General features: G+C 40.5%; 1 long non-coding RNA gene across 1 annotated transcript in view; it reads left to right on the forward strand.

Moving 5' to 3' along the window:
• The first annotated feature begins 4,308 nt into the window (after positions 1-4,308).
• LOC105260372 overlaps positions 4,309-17,877 on the forward strand; it is a 197,466-nt gene continuing 183,897 nt past the window's right edge. Inside the window, exons 1-2 of the long non-coding RNA XR_002740444.2 lie at positions 4,309-4,366; positions 9,263-9,391. This is a non-coding gene — a long non-coding RNA (uncharacterized LOC105260372). The remainder of the gene's footprint in view (positions 4,367-9,262; positions 9,392-17,877) is intronic.

The following is a 17,877-nucleotide window of genomic DNA, read 5'->3' on the forward strand; positions in this document are numbered from 1 at the left end:
TACACTTCAGAGAGTACAAATATTCAAATCATTTCTAGTTATTTTTATTACTGTAAGTCAATAAATTGACCTTCTGGTGCTTATATTTTTTCCTATGTCATCACTTCAGTTAGCCTGGCTAGGGAGTGTCCATCCCCAAGAGATGGAATTAGGCATTGGAGCAGATCATGTTTCTGTACCTACAAAGCCCAGAGATTGGGGAAACACCCTGCATGAAAATGAAGGTACCCTGGGAAGGCCTGCCATGTGCACTTACCCATGTTGGCATCTATCTCAGTTTATTGTAATTTATAATTGCTTGTTTCATTGTTTGTTGCTGAGCTTTAAGCAAGGTCGATCTTGTTTTCTGATTTATTGCCAGAAAACAGATTAATAGCTATTTATGGAAATGAATGAATGAATGAATGAACTTGTCAAGAATGAACTTAAGTATATGGATCTTTCCCAAAGTCACCTAACTGAAAATTTTCTTTAAACTTCAGCACCTTAAATTGTGTAGCTTATCTGGAACTCTGACTCTCCCTCGATTCTTGGTTTCCTCATTGAGCATCCTTCTTTCATCTTTCATGATTCCTCATTTGGAGCAGAATCCTAATCCCTTTTCATCTCTGACTCTCTCTCTCTCTCTCTCTCTCTCTCTCTCTCTCTCTCTCTCTCTCTTTCCCTCTCTCTCTCTCTCTCTCTCTATATATATATATATACTTTTTTTTTCAACTTGTGCATTAACCTTTGTTATTCAGCTTCACCATACTGCTTTCACACCAACCTGCTTTCATCATATTTTCTTTTTTCTTTCCTCTTTTAAAAGAAAAAAATTTTTTAAGAGTTGTTTTGTTTTTTGTTTTTTGTTTTTTACATCCAAATTAGTTAACATGTAGTGCAACAATGATTTTAGGAGTAGATTCCTTAATGCCTCCTATCCATTTAGCCCATCCCCCCCCCCACACTCCCTCCAGTAATGCTCAGTTTGTTCTCCATATTTAAGAGTCTCTTCTGTTTTGTCCCCCTCCCTGTTTTTATATTATTTTTGCTTCCCTTCCTTTATGTTCATCTGTTTTGTATCTTAAAGTCTTCATATGAGTGAAGTCATATGATATTTGTCTTTCACTGACTGACAAATTTCACTTAGCATAATACCCTCTAGTTCTATCCATGTAGTTGCAAATGGCAAGATTTCATTCTTTTTGATTGCCGAGTAATACTCCATTGTATATATATACCACATCTTTATCCATTCATCCATCAATGGACAAAAGAAAAAAAAATTTTTAGTGTTTATTTTTGAGAGAGAGATAGAGACAGAGTGCAAGTGAGGGAGGGGTAGAGGAAGACGGAGACACTGAATCTGAAGCAGGCTCTAGGCGCTGAGCTGTCGGCACAGAGGCTGAAACGAGGCTCGAATTCATGAACCGTGAGATCATGACTTGAGCCAAAGTCTAAGGCTTAACCAACTGAGCCACCCAGGTGCCCCACTTTCCATTTTTTGTTTTTTTGTGTTTTTTTTGGTAAGTGGGAGTTCAAAATTCCTGTTTTTAATTAGTTTTTCCTCTTTGCTCCCATTTGTCTTTCCATTTCTGTTCCTTCCCCCTTAATATCACTGCCTTAAGTTGTCTTTCCCATACTCCCACCCCTTGCCTTGTTCTGTTTACTCCTGCATCCGCATCAAGTGAGGCACAATTTTCCTCTTGTGTCTCACAGTCTGTAAGTTTCTGGTTATGGCTGTTGCCAAGTGCTCCTTTGCCTAACTGCTCTTTTCTGGCTCTGATACATTATATCTCATATGCCAGTTGGTTTTTTTTTTTTTTTGGTGGGAGGGGTGGGGTTTTTTTTAGGTCCACATGGTGGTTCCAATCTCATATGCCATTTTTAAAAAGTTCTAGGGAAGTGGGGGGATGGGCAAAATGGGTGAAAGGAAGCAGGAGGTACAGGCTTCCAATTATGAAATGAGTAAGTCACGAGGATGAAACGTACAGCACAGGGAATATAGTCAGTGATACGGTGATAGGGTTGTATGGTGACAGATGGTAGCTAGGCTTGTGAGCATAGCATAAGAGCAAAGCATAGCATAACATAAGGTGTAGACTTGTTGAGGCATTCTGTTGTACACCTGAAACCATGTAACACTGTATGTGTCTACTACATTTCAATAAAAAAAGAGAAAAACGTTCTATACTGCAAATTTTCAAGGACACCTAAAAGTAGGGAGAATAATAGAATCCCTATCACCTAGCTTCAACAATTACTGACATTTGCCAGTTTTGTTTCTAGATGTGACTTTCTAGGATTATATATGACCGAGCTCTACCTCCAGCAGGCACGCACGATACAGATATGTTTGGATGCCCTCTGGAGCCACAGAATGTCCAGTGGAGCTCACTGCTCACTGCCCTGCTTGCCCTCACATGCTCTGAACAAACCTAGGTAGTTCTCAGTATGCTGTTGATACCATTTGTGGCCTTCTCTCTCCCCTCTCCTACACTGTGAGCTCTTTAAGGCTGGGAGTTTCATCCTCTTCCTTATCTCCCGGCACCTGGCACATAATGCCTGACACTTAGTGGCTCTTAACTTAAAGTTCTGGGGGCACCTGGGCGGCTCAGTAGCTTGAGTGTCGACTTGGGCTCAGGTTACAATCTCACAATTCATGTGTTCAAATGGCGCATCAGGCTCTGTGCTGACAGCTCAGAGCCTGCTTCAGATTCTGTGTCTCCCTCTCTTTCTGCCCTTCTCTGCTTGCACACTGTCTCTCTCAAAAATAAACATTAATTTTTTTAATTAAAAAAAGTTCTGGAAATAATGAATGAAAAAATATATTGCAATGACTCACCTATTTCAAATAAAATATTCAGGTATCCTGGTCACTTCTGGGCAGTGGTCTGCTCTCCCTTCTTCTGTTTCCAGCTTTTTTTCTCCGAGACAATGCAGTTTTTCATTCAGTTGATTTAGGCTACGTGTTTTGATGCCAGTTTCTACATTTCTACAATATGTGCATTGTATCTATCAGCCGTTCTCCTTCTAAATAATATGAATGCCAACATTTATGTACACTTATGTGCTGGGCACTGTACAAAGTTCTCTGCAAATGTTATCTTTGTCAATCCTGAATCACAAGAGCCCCTGAACTAGAAACTGTTATCATCCTTAATTACCAGATGAGGAGGCCTTGGTCCAGAGAGAATATGGAATATGTCAAGGTCATACCACCAATGAGGGGAGGAGTCTGTACTTAAACCTGGATTCCAGAACTTGAGCATCTAACTGCTGTGCCACACTACCATGGCTGCGTCTTTATCTTTGGTTGGCTTAGTGCTATTTGTGTCCAGTCAACACTAAATCTTTCTCTGTGGATACTGTGTCCAAAATAAATAAAAAATCGCTCTGCTCCTAAAGCTTGATTCTTGCTCTTTTCTGCCCTCTCACCCTTGGCAACTGAATCACTGCAGAAATGCCTCTTGAAGTCTTCCCCAGTGACTTCCTAATCTGAATTCCCACACAACATCCTCATGCAGACACTTGTTGACCACTTTTCATCTGACGCTGATGACAAATCATCCTCTGGATGGCTTCAACAATCGACTTGCCTTTCCTTCAGGAACCGAAGAAGTCTTTCTTCTCCTGCGGAAGTGCAGGCCCACACTAACAGGACACTTCTCTTATCTTTTCTCTTTGCTTGTTCCTGAATTTTACTTTAGCCTTTTTCTTATATCATCACTTCAGTCAACATGGGCTTCAAATCTCCCCTTCCTTGGCTTACTTACCATCATAGTCATGTCTGTGATCACTGGAGGGGGCATATATTTTTCTGTGCTCAGTATCGCTTTGGGGCATCACCCTTCACACCCATCCCTCTTGATCTGTATGTTCTGGTGGTACTGGCCTTCCTCCTGGCTCTAGGGCTGAGTGCATGAACCAGGCCTGGCCAATCAATTCTAAATTACTCCAACCATAGTAATTGCACCAGGATGAGCACATGACTGATGGTGTTGAATCCTTCAAGAGGTCTTGGACTATTGATCGAGAGTCATTCTCTCCCGAGATTGTAGATACTAGGGATGATAGAAGCCTGAAACCGCTGGTGGCCATCTCTGTCATGTGTAGAAAGAGCATGCTTAAGAATGGCATCTTCAGGGGTTCCTGGGTGGCTCAGTTGGTAAGCATCCGACTCTTGGTTTCGGCTCAAGTTATGATCTCACGGCTTCATGGTTTTGAGCCCCGCACTGGGCTCTGTGCTGCCAGTGCAGAGCTGCTTGGAATTCTCTCTCCGTATCACTCTGCCCTACCCCATTCATGCTGTCTCTGTCTCTCTCTCAGGAAAAAAAAAAAAAGGAATGGTGTCTTCGTGGAGAATACAGTATCAGAAAACAAAGAGGTACATATTCCTGACCCCATAGTTGAAAGCCTGAATCAAACCAGGCCTAAAGTCACCTCCACCTCTGAACATGATAACCATCAGCAGGAAAACCCTCTACAGAGTATCTCTATACTATTATTAGGATAAAGGGAACACCTACCCTTCATTAATTGTAAATACTATGTTTGACTGGGTGTTGAGGGAGGAGGCAGCTATAAGAGCAGGAAGTTTCAAACCTTGCCCTGAGTGGGCCTTAGGGGTTCTGTAAAAGTTCCTTAGGGGACACCATGGAAACCAGAAAGCAGAGCTAAGAATAGCTCTGTATTTGTTTTATATATTGGGCTTCAAAATAAGGTTTCTGAAGAACGGCTCTGTTGCTAACAAAAGCAAAAACAAAAATCCTTTGAAAATTGATGTACTGTTTATGTTAGTTCTCCTAGAAACCCAAGTTCTCCTATTCTCTGGATCCTGCTTTGCACCCTGCTTTGGCTGAACTTATACCCCCCCCCCCCCCCCCCCGTCTACACAATCACTGAGTTGTGTGTCATGCTTTTTGTCCCTCCCCATCTCAGTAGTGATCAATCAGGCATTTCCTCCACATACTCTTCTCTCCTTTCTCCTGGGTAACAGCCAATTCAGATGTTCAACAAAATTCCAATTCAGCAAATATTTAGTGAGTGCAAGGTAGTGCTGTGTGCAGTGTTTTGTAACATTCACGAATTCTTTCAACGCCCTGAGGGATGGGTAGCTATTTACATTTGTGTTTAATGAATGAGGTGAACTGATCATCTCAAAAGGACACAGGGCAAATTGTTGGTAGAGCTAGAAATAGTACAACCACTAACCGTAGGCAGGTATAATAGAAGGAGCCTGAAGTTGGGGAACAGACAGACTTGGAGTTGAATCCTGGTTTGTGACATACTTATTTTTGGAACTTGAGCAAATTATTCAAGCTCCCTGAGCCTCCGTTCTCTCCCCATGAGATGTAATATCCTCTACCTTCTAATGACATATGTGGATTGTCTTAAATAATGTGTGAAACATATTAGCATGAAATTGGCTCGGGAACTGTTAGTTTCCTTCCACCCCACCAGGAAATACGGGTGTTCCTCCATCCAGGATGATTTGCACGTAAAAGAGGCCTGTGTTGTGTAACTCCCTTTTTGTACCATTTTCCATTGAGATGCTCATGCATGTAGGACATATTGTACTATAAGTCATAATATTTAGTCATTTCATTGTCGATAATACCCTTGTTGGCCAGGAGAGAGCAAAGGCCTGTTACTATGAATTTGCAACACCAAGATTCTGGGAGGAAAGAATCAACACCAAATGGCAGACTTTCAACAAATTGCAACTTCTCTTCAGCTGTCAGAGCCCAGCTATCATTTACTGAATCAGCGATCACATATTTAGGCCTAATGACCACTAGGCACTGTTTGAGGGGCTGGAGCCCATTGTAATGGAAACAAGACAGACTAGTCTGTGAAAATGACAGAAGTGGATATGGATGGCCTGTCTGCTCTGCCCTCCTGCCCTTCAAGGCCCTTATATTTGCTGCAATAGCTTAGGATGGGAGCAGCAAATTGTATTTTTGTACAGCTGAGCTAAGAATAATTTTTACATTTTTAAAGAGATCCTGTATAGCCTGCAAAGCCTAAAATGTTTGCCATCTGGCCCTTCAAAGAAAATATTTGCTGACTCCTGGTTTAGAGTCACCTTATAATTCTTCCATCAAGATCAGAATAAAGAGTTTCATGGTATAATTACTAGAGTATTTTTTATTAATAATTTGTTATTATATAAAGCATTATTAAGAATTATTTATTATGGGGGCTCCTGGGTGGCTCAGTCAGTTAAGCATCCGACTTCAGCTCAGGTCATGATCTCGCGGTCCGTGAGTTCGAGCCCTGCGTCGGGCTCTGTGCTGATGGCTCAGAGCCTGGAGCCTGTTTCAGATTCTGTGTCTCCCTCTCTCTGACCCTCCCCCATTCATGCTCTGTCTCTCCCTGTCTCAAAAATAAATAAATGTTAAAAAAAATTAAAAGAATTATTTATTATGATTGTTAAACAGTATTTTTAAAATATTGTTTATTTTTGAGAGAGAGAGGAGTGTGATTGGGAGAGGGGCAGAGGGAGACACAGCATCGAAAGCAGGCTGCAGGCTCCAAGCTGTCAGCACAGCCATAAGATCATGACCTGAGCTGAAGTCAGATGCTTAACCAACTGAGCCACTCAGGTGCCCCTGATTGTTAAACAGTATTAAAGGATAGAAAGCGATGGGTAGTGAGAAGGTAGACTTTTATATCAATTTTGCCAGAAAGTACAGTAAAATCTTGCTTTGTGAGCATAATCCATTTCAGAAACATGCTTGTAATGCAAAGCACTTGTATAGCAAAGCAAGTTTCAGGAACCATTGGCTCAGTTGTGATCATGTAACATTCAGCATCATGTACTACTCGTATTGCAAGACATGGCTCGTTTATCGAATTAAAATTTATTAGAAATGTTTGCTCATCTTGTGGAACACTCACAGAACAAGTTACTTGCAACCAAAGGTTTTCCTGTAATTCTCTTTTGTTAGGTCATTTGACTATGACTTTGTTTTCCTAGACTATAACCTCCACATAAAAGGTGGACCTTCCCTATACAGCTTTCCTGGGGGTTTCCAATGTTTTTTCCCTGTACCAAAAACAGAAGTTGAGAAGATGACGTGGGGAAGGGTCATCATTCCCCTGTGACAATGGGGAAGGAAGGCGAAAAGTTACTTCATTGTCACTCCAGCCCTTTGACAATTGAAAAATCTTCACCTTTCCATTTAAGTATGCCCTGCATTTCTTGCCTGTGCCACATTTATTTAAAACGGAACAGCCTTCCTTGTACTTGTCTAGATGTTTCTTAACACTTTCTCTTTAATGCTCACATATTTTCCCTTCCCTTGCTGCTTGCCCTGGCTTCTCCTACCTGGGCAAAGTGAGAGTCACTGGCTAGTGCACTCTTAGCATTGACTTTCTGTTGACTTTCACCTCGAAGGGTAATTCAGAGCCTGGGAGTGGCACCCTCTTCTTCCTCCTGTAAAATACTTCCAGGTAACAAGACTGTCGGTGCCCACCCAAAGCTTGTGTAGGCCCCCCTGGTGTCAACCCTCATATAGAAGAGCCCATGACAAACCAAGCTCACAGGGCACATGATGTGGAAGCTTCCAGCTGTAGGCACAAGTGTCCTGGGTTGGGTGTTAACAGTCCAGTTTCAGCTCTTCTTCCTCTGCTTCATCTTGTTGAATCTGGGCCAGTTACTTAGCTTTTGAATGCTTAAATTCTCACATCTGTAACATTAAGATAATGCCGACTCTCATTTCAGCTTCTGGGAATAGAATTAAACTGTATATGGACATTGATGTTCCCATAGTAACAGTCACGTAAGGTATCTAGCCTGCCACCAGAGGCAATAAATTATTTATGATAAGTACTTGTAAAAACTCCTAACTGTCACTGTAATAAAAGATTCTTACAGGAAATCCTGGGGATATACTTTCACATTAATTTGCATTCATTATTTCAGGAAGAGTTCACTCTGCTCCCAACTACCAAATTCTAAACTCCCAGAATCAAATCAATTAGCACAGACTGGAGCTGCTGAATTCAAAAGCAGAACAGAGTCCTCCCGTGGCCCCTGTGAAGGGAAGGAAGAGACTGATTTCCTGGGGCTATTTATTAAAACCTGGGAGGAGTCAGTGGGTGTGGCTTCTCGGGGAGAGATAGCTCCAGCTTGGGGCTGCATAAAGAAAACAAGAATGATAGCTATAGCTCTACAAAAAAAAAAAAAAAAAAGTATTATATTATTAGTGTTGTTATTATTATTGGGGAAATTTTAAATGTACAATAAAACACAAACAAAAATGTAATAATAATCCCTCATCCTCAGAGATAACCATTAACATTTTCGTTTGTAGCCTTTCTACCTTTCTTTATATTTATATTTTTACAAATATTGTTTGGTAGCCTGCTTCTTATATTTGTGAACATGTGTCCAAGTTATTAAATATTCTTTTCAGAACATAATTGGCTGGAAATGCACCATAAGGATGTATCACAACTCACAATTGGTCAACATTTAGGTTGTATCCTGACTTGTCTTTTAATTAAACTTGATTCATATTCAGCCTGAGATCTCGCATTAATTTAGCTGACAGATTTAGACCTACAAATATTTTGATCCATCCATAATATTTCCATTGCTAACAACACCCTCTTCCTTCCCAATGCTTTTGCTATTAGCCCATAGTGCAAATACACCCAAACTCCCCTTCAAAAACAAATTTCTGTGAAATTCTGTGAAATTTTTATTTTTCCATATTCTTTGGACCTTGCATGTGGATCTTTTGCCTAAAACATGATCTTCTTTCTTAATTTTATTGAAAATATCTTTTTTTCTTTCTTAATTCTACAATGGTGAACTACAATAGTGATCTTCATTTTAATTTCAAATTTGTCCTTATTCTTCTCTTTTGATAATATTATTTGACTTGCTTTTCCCACGAAGGTTTTATTCTTTCACCCAGATCTGAAACTTTTTAGTATCAAGATTCCTTTACAAATTCATTGAGGACCCCAAAGAGCTTTTGGTTATGTAAGTTATATCTATTGCTGTTTGCCATATTAGAAATTAAAACTGAGAAATTTAAGAAATACTTTCATATTTCATTTTAAAGTAATGACAGAAGCCTATAACGTGTTAACATAAATGCATATTTTATGACAGATAACTGTATTTTGCCAAGCGAAATCCAGTGAGAAGAATGGTATTGTTTTACATTTTGCAAATCTCTTTAAACGTCTAGCCTGACAAAAGGCAGTTGGATTCAACAATCTGCTTCTGCATTGACACCATTGCCATGTGTTGTTTTTGTTGAAGTTCATGTACGGAGAAAACCCTGCGTCACACAGATACATGGTTGGAAAAGGAAGGACCTGGCTGGCCCTCTGCAAGATCTCTGGGCTTACAGTGATCCTCTCTCAGCCTACACATTAGGAACCACTGACTGTAAGTGCTGGACAGCCTTTTTATGCTTCAGTTTCCTTTTTGTAAAAATATGGTGGTAATAACAGCGTGAAAACTGCTACAGCGACAGGCAGAAATCTACACCTGTTCATAAAATAGGAAGACTGTTCTCTCGTTTGGGAGATATGTAGCTATCCAAAGTAACATGGTTACTAAAGCAATAGATATTTCCAATAGGTATGTAGGTTTCACATTCCACCACAGCAACCAAAACCTAGGAATTTTCAAAAGAAAATTTTAAAGTGTCTTATGTAGTTTTGGTAAGGAAACATTTTTTTCAGGAGGGTAAGATATGAATTCTGGATCAATTTCAAAGTGGAGATCTAGTTCTCTGAAACCCATTGCATAGTTATCTTGGCATTCTTTGATCTAGAAAATGTGCTCATGTGTTTTATTTTAGCTTAGGTCAAGGGTAGAACTAATCCCTATTGGACATTTTAAAGCCAGAATATATGGAGAACAAACAGAGGGTTACTGGAGGGGGTGTGGGAGGAGGGAGGGGCTAAATGGGTAAGGGGCATTAAGGAATCTACTCCTGAAATCATTGTTGCACTATATGCTAAATAATTTGGATGTAAATTAAAAAAAATTAAGGAAAAAAAATAACAAAGCCAGAATGTAAGTTTCTCATGGCAGACCTCATAATGGGTTCTGTGTACTGCAACAGATCCAGTATGAGCTAGACTGATTGGAATATACATATTTGGCAGTGGACTTGCTTGCAGGTACCCTGTGCAGCTGAAATGTGGGGATAACTCCCAGGGCTGGTTTACAGCAGTAGACATTCCATTTCAACTGACACAGTGACTCAGCCTGGGAAGGTGAGATTCGAGGGGCAGGATGGCACAGAACACTCTGTCCTTTACCCCCACCCAGAGGTCCAGTGGATTGTCCAGCCCCCAGGAGAACCACTCACTGATCTGGCGGTTGCTTTGATGGCCATGTTTGGGGTGGCGCCCAGATGTTTTCCTCTGATCTGCCCCCAATTCTGGATTGTATCTCAAGGTAGCATCTCCTGTTGTTGAACAGTGGTTGCAGCCCGGATTTCAGAGAGCTTGAGTTGCGTCTGCATTTGGCAAATGGAGATAATGGGCTGGGTGACGACAAAAGTGAGAAAGGATAGGAAAGTGTTTTGAAAATACTTTAAGTGCAACCATTGTCGGGGGTGCCCGTGTGGCTCCGTCGGTTGAGTGTCCGACTCTTGATCTCAGCTCAGGGCTTGATCTCAGGGTCTTGATCTCAGGGTCGTGAGTTCAAGCCCTGCATTGGGCCCCCACATGGGGCATGAAGTGTACTTAAAAAAAAAAAGGAAAAAAAAGGTGCAAGAATTGTTATTATTGCTCTTAAACCAGTAAACTGAGAAACCAGCCTAGTGTGAGGAGCTGTGGTGAAGAGAGACACCAGTCCTGAGGGGGTTCTTTCATTTGCTTCTAGCAGGTGAGGGAAAGAACTTGCCAGATCCTTCCCAGATCTTGTTATGCTAATCCTCCTGTCTATGGAGTTCCTGAAGTTGTTAATTTAATATTGGCTAACCAGCCACTTGTTGATTCCCCCAATCCTCCCTTAAGTCACAAAAGAAGGTATGGTCTGGCACTGAATATTTTTATGTCCCTAAATAATCACTTGTTCTGTCACTGCAAAAATGATTGCACCCTTCATTACCAATGACTTTATTTTTCAAGTCTTTTCTACTTCTTTGACATCTGAAAGTAGCTGATAACATCACGGAATATAGTCATTGTGAGAATATAGCACATAGTTCAGTGTGCATGCCCAGTGTTTTAAAAATCCTCTATTAATTAATTTTCAGTTTAAAGTAAGCAGAACCTTGGCACGGAATGGATTTTTGAATTTAGAAATTGGTTCTTGAGTGAAATCTTAACTTCTTTGTGTTTAATTAGACTTCAATTGCTGCACTTAAAAAAGGTCACCTAAATTTGGAAAAGACAACCAATTCTAATTGTGACAATCTCACACTTGCTGAATTTTGTCAGAAAGGTTAAAGTACTTTTTTCCATTTACTAAGTAACATTTCTACATACTCCCACCACACTGGCACACCAAAAACTCTTGGCTTCTAAGGAAATGAGGCAATCGTATTTGAATGGATTAGGCTTTGAATTCTTGTGACCACAGGTTCATCAGCTCCTCGTATGCAAACATTTTAGACTATATGCACCAAATTTTCTTTGCTGTAGTAATGGAACTGTGTTTCCATTGGGTCTAATAGACCCATACCAAATGGGTCTATTAGAGGTGTTGCTGGTTGCCTAAGAAAGTGTGTGCAAAGCACTTAGAGTTTCCTGAGATAGCTGGAAATAAATTAAAGTGACTTTACTTCTAGAGAACCAGGGTAAGATAAACTGAGTGACTGAGGGAGAGGGTTCAGTAGGAATATAGGTGGAGGACCTTGGAAGAAGGAGCTCTGAGGAAACCTGCCCTGGGGTTGCAGAAGTTTCTCCAGCTGCCATGGTTACTGAACTACTAGGCTACATAGCATCATCCAGTTTTGGGGTTCCATGGACAATGGAGCTATATTCTTAAGCTGATGGCTGAACACTGGACAAAAAGCTCCAGCTTCCTGGAAACCATGTCAACTTAGTTTATATATAAGTATTGGCCAAAATATTTTAGCCAAAAACATCTCACATAGACTACTATCCAAGCATCAGTTGGATTATCATTATTATTATTTTCACTCCTGACTATATATAAAGAACCAAAGATTTTTTTCCCCAGCTTTATTAACATAAAATTGACATGTACCGTTATATGTTTAAGGTGTATGACATGATGATTTGATGTATGTATGAATTGCAAAATGATTACTGTAATAAAGTTGGTTAATATATCCATCACCTTACATAGTTACCCTTATTTTCCTCTGGTTTTATTGAGGTATAACTGACACACAGCAGTGTGTACGTTTTTTTTTTAATATATGAAATTTATTGTCAAATTGGTTTCCATACAACACCCAGTGCTCATCCCAAAAGATGCCCTCTTCAATGCCCATCACCTACCCTCCCCCCCTCCCACCCCCCATCAACCCTCAGTTTGTTCTCAGTTTTTAAGAGTCTCTTCTGGGGGCGCCTGGGTGGCTCAGTCAGTTAAGCATCCGACTTTAGCTCAAGTCACAATCTCGTGGTCTGTGAGTTCAAGCCCCTGTCGGGCTCTGGGCTGATGGCACAGAGCCTGAAGCCTGCTTCCGATTCTGTGTCTCCGTCTCTCTCTGCCCCTCCCCCGTTCATGCTCTGTCTCTCTCTGTCTCAAAACTAAATAAACTTAAAAAAAAAAAAGAAGAGTCTCTTATGCTTTGGCTCTCTCCCACTCTAACCTCTTTTTTTTTTATTTCCTTCCCCTCCCCCATTGGTTTCTGTTAAGTTTCTCAGGATCCACATAAGAGTGAAAACATATGGAGTCTGTCCTTCTCTGTATGACTTATTTCACTTAGCATCACACTCTCCAGTTCCATCCATGTTGCTACAAAAGGCCACATTTCATTCTTTCTCATTGTCATGTAGTACTCCATTGTGTATGTAAGCCACAATTTCTTTATCCATTCATCGATTGATGGACATTTAGGCTTTCCCACAATTTGGCTATTGTTGAGAGTGCTGCTATAAACATTGGGGTACAAGTGCCCCTATGCATCAGCACTCCTGTATCCCTTGGGTAAATTCCTAGCAGTGCTATTGCTGGGTCATAGGGTAGGTCTGTTTTTCATTTTTTGAGGAACCTCCACACTGTCTTCCAGAGCGGCTGCATCAGTTTGCATTCCCACCAACAGTGCAAGAGGGTTCCCGTTTCTCCACATCCTCTCCAGCATCTATAGTGTCCTGATTTGTTCATTTTGGCCACTCTGACTGGCGTGAGGTGATATCTGAGTGTGGTTTTGATTTGTATTTCCCTGGTGAGGAGCGATGTTGAGCATCTTTTCATGTGCCTGTTGGCCATCCGGATGTCTTCTTTAGAGAAGTGTCTATTCATGTTTTCTGCCCATTTCTTCACTGGATTATTTGTTTTTCGGGTGTGGAGTTTGGTGAGCTCTTTATAGATTTTGGATACTAGCCCTTTGTCCGATATGTCATTTGCAAATATCTTTGCCCATTCCGTTGGCTGCCTTTTAGTTTTGTTGATTGTTTCCTTTGCTGTGCAGAAGCTTTTTATCTTCATGAGGTCCCAATAGTTCATTTTTGCTTTTAATTCCCTTGCCTTTGGAGATGTGTCAAGTAAGAAATTGCTACGGCTGAGGTCAGAGAGGTCTTTTCCTGCTGTCTCCTCTAGTGTTCTGATGGTTTCCTGTCTCACATTTAGGTCTTTATCCATTTTGAGTTTGTTTTTGAGAATGGTGTAAGAAAGTGGTCTAGTTTCATTCTTCTGAATGTTGCTGTCCAGTTCTCCCAGCACCATTTGTTAAAGAGACTGTCTGTTTTCCATTGGATGTTCTTTCCTGCTTTGTCAAAGATGAGTTGGCCATACTTTTGTGGGTCTAGTTCTGGGGTTTCTATTCTATTCCATTGGCCTATGTGTCTGTTTTTGTGCCAATACCATGCTGTCTTGATGATGACAGCTTTGTAGTAGAGGCTAAAGTCTGGGATTGTGATGCCTCCCGCTTTGGGCTTCTTCTTCAAAATTACTTTGGCTATTCGGGGCCTTTTGTGGTTCCATATGAATTTTAGGATTGCTTGTTCTAGCTCTGAGAAGAATGCTGGTGCAATTTTGATTGGGATTGCATTGAATGTGTAGATAGCTTTGGGTAGTATTGACATTTGAACAATATTTATTCTTCCAACCCATGAGCACGGAATGTTTTTCCATTTCTTTATATCTTCTTCAATTTCCTTCATAAGCTTTCTATAGTTTTCAGCATACAGATTTTTTACATCTTTGGTCAGGTTTATTCCTAGGTATTTTATGCTTCTTGGTGCAATTGCGAATGGGATCTGTTTCTTTATTTGTCTTTCTGTTGCTTCGTTATTAGTGTATAAGAATGCAACTGATTGGGGCGCCTGGGTGGCGCAGTCGGTTGAGCATCCGACTTCAGCCAGGTCACGATCTCGCGGTCCATGGGTTCGAGCCCCGCGTCGGGCTCTGGGCTGATGGCTCAGAGCCTGGAGCCTGTTTCCGATTCTTGTCTCCCTCTCTCTCTCTCTGACCCTCCCCCGTTCATGCTCTGTCTCTCTCTGTCCCAAAAATAAATAAACGTTGAAAAAAAATTTTTAAAAAAGAATGCAACTGATTTCTGTACATTGATTTTGTATCCTGCGACTTTGCTGAATTCATGTATCAGTTCTAGCAGACTTTTGGTGGAGTCTATCGGGTTTTCCATGTATAATATCATGTCATCTGCAAAAAGTGAAAGCTTAACTTCATCTATGCCAATTTTGATGCCTTTGATTTCCTTTTGTTGTCTGATTACTGATGCTAGAACTTCCAACACTATGTTCAACAACAGCGGTGAGAGTGGACATCCCTGTCGTGTTCCTGATCTCAGGGGGAAAGCTCTCAGTTTTTCCCCATTGAGGATGATATTAGCTGTGGGCTTTTCATAAATGGCTTTTATGATGTTTAAGTATGTTCCTTCTATCCCGACTTTCTCGAGGGTTTTTATTAAGAAAGGATGCTGAATTTTGTCAAATGCTTTTTCTGCATCGATTGACAGGATCATATGGTTCTTATCTTTTCTTGTATTAATGCGATGTATCACGTTGATTGATTTGTGAATGTTAAACCAGCCCTGGAGCCCAGGAATGAATCCCACTTGATCATGGTGAATAATTCTTTTTATATGCTGTTGAATTCGGTTTGCTAGTATCTTATTGAGAATTTTTGCATCCATACTCATCAGGGATATTGGCCTGTAGTTCTCTTTTTTTACTGGGTCTCTGTCTGGCTTAGGAATCAAAGTAATGCTGGCTTCATAGAATGAGTCTGGAAGTTTTCCTTCTCTTTCTATTTTTTGGAATAGCTTGAGAAGGATAGGTATTATCTCTGCTTTAAATGTCTTGTAGAATTCCCCAGGGAAGCCATCTGGTCCTGGACTCTTATTTGTTGGGAGATTTTTGGTAACTGATTCAATTTCTTCGCTGGTTATGGGTCTGTTCAAGCTTTCTATTTCTTCCTGTTTGAGTTTTGGAAGTGTGTGGGTGTTTAGGAATTTGTCCATTTCTTCCAGGTTGTCCAGTTTGTTGGCATATAATTTTTCATAGTATTCCCTCATAATTGCTTGTATTTCTGAGGGATTGGTTGTAATAATTCCATTTTCATTCATGATTTTATCTATTTGGGTCATCTCCCTTTTCTTTATGAGAAGCCTGGCTAGAGGTTTATCAATTTTGTTTATTTTTTCAAGAAACCAACTCTTGGGTTCATTGATCTGCTCTACAGTTTTTTTAGATTCTCTATTGTTTATTTCTGCTCTGATCTTTATTATTTCTCTTCTTCTGCTGGGTTTGGGGTGTCTTTGCTGCTCTGCTTCTGTTTCCTTTAGGTGTGCTGTTAGGTTTTGTATTTGGGATTTTTCTTGTTTCTTGAGATAGGCCTGGATTGCAATGTATTTTCCTCTCAGGAAGCAGTGTGTACGTTTAAAGGTGGTCCACATAAGGACTCAACATACATACACTGTGTAATGATCACCACAATAAGTTTAGTTAACATCGCTTCATATCATTACAAAATTTTTTTTTGCCTTGTGATGAGAACTTTTAGGATCTACTTTCTTAGCAACTTTCAAATATACCATACAGCAGCATTGACTGTAGCCACTGTACAACTCTAGTATAATTACCTCGTCTCTACTTACTTATCTTACAACTGGAACTTTGTACCTATCGACCACCTTCATCCATTCCCCTTGCCCAGCTGACCATTTTGTGTGTGTATGTATGGTGAGAATGTTCAAGATCTACTCTTCAGCAACTTTCAAGTATACTATACAGTATATATTGTTTTATATGTCATATATATGCATTTATTTTATATACAGTTTTTTAAAGCAGGTTTCACCTTCATTTTTGTGAACTTTCTCACACATCTGAGTGCTGATTTAAAACACTATGAAATTACTACAGTACTTAAAATGCAGTTTTGCATTACAGCAAAGCAACAGCCTGAGCTATAATGTTCCCGTGGATGTCTCTGAAAGGACAAGGGTGACCACATTCAAGTTTAGAATTTGGGAAAAAAGAGCAGAGATAGGGAGGGCTATCAAAGCTACCACCACCATAGCTGCTGCTGTGGTCGCCCTGATAAAGACAGGAGGAAGTAAGGCAGCCCAAGATCTTTGACCTTGAAGCCCTTGATCTACCAGCAAGAGAAAAATAGTGCTGAAGAATTTATCAGCATCCAGTTTCTCAAGAAGAGTTGAACAGTGCTATGGAAGATGAACCAGTGTCTGTTTTACAGTGTTTCTGGCAAGAAGGCTTCCACTCCTGTTTTAGATATAATGACCACCATCAGAATTTTGAATATCTCATAGGGATATCTTCCCAAAGCCTGTAGGATATGAGTCATTACATCAGAATCTTGAGCAAAAGACAACTTAGTTGTGGAGGACTTGCACAAAATGACATTTCATCTCTAAGTCTAGCTAATACACTAATTCTTTTAAAGGTCTAGGTCTGGGATTCTATACTGTCCCACTAATGGTGAGGATGTTCCCAGGACAAAGGGACCTAGCATTTCTGCATGACCCAAGAGAAGCTGGCTAGAGATTTTTTCCCTCTTATGTTTTCTCCTTACCTAGTAGCCCTATTCTCTATTAGATTGCTTTTAAGAAAGAATTTGATCAACTCCTTTCTCCGAAGAGACAGAAAGAGAAAATAAACAAAGGTTTGATGTGTTCTCTTTCTCAGGAGTACCCTCATTAGGGAACTAAGGGATGAAACTCTGTTGGTAGAATTTCAAAACTCAGCTAGCCTAGTGGGAAGGAATTTGAAGTGGCAAGGAGAATGTTGTCAACCCTACCTCGTTGTCTCTCTGCCTTTAGCAAGGCAAGCCCCGATGGGTTTCCACTAACATGGTAGATGTCCCCCTTACAGCCCTTCAGAAATCTTGTCTCTGTGTGTGTCAGGGAAAATGGCTGAGTGGAGGAGGCATTTCCTCTTGTCCTGTCTGGCGCTGCTGGCCTCAAGGGTTGGGCCTAATGTGGCTTTATAACAGTTATACAAGTTTCCAAGCTGAAGCCCATTTTAGTGAGGGTGGAGACATCATACCCAGAATAGGAGCCAGTCGCTGAGAAGTGTCACTGTCTTTTCTCAAGATGATTTTTATAAAGAAAGCCAGGAGAAATTTTTATTACACTGTTACAATAGATTATGATAAGAAATACCAGAGCAACATTAAGTATGAAACTGCCCTCCTCCTTCCTTTTATCCAGAAAACACAAGACTCTCTTATTTAGTAACATTCCCTCCTTCTGTGTCATGGACTTATTTGTCTTACTGTGCGTCCTTGTCAAGCTTGTG

The sequence above is a fragment of the Felis catus genome, chromosome A2, assembly GCF_018350175.1.
Source record: "Felis catus isolate Fca126 chromosome A2, F.catus_Fca126_mat1.0, whole genome shotgun sequence".
NCBI lineage: Eukaryota > Metazoa > Chordata > Mammalia > Carnivora > Felidae > Felis > Felis catus.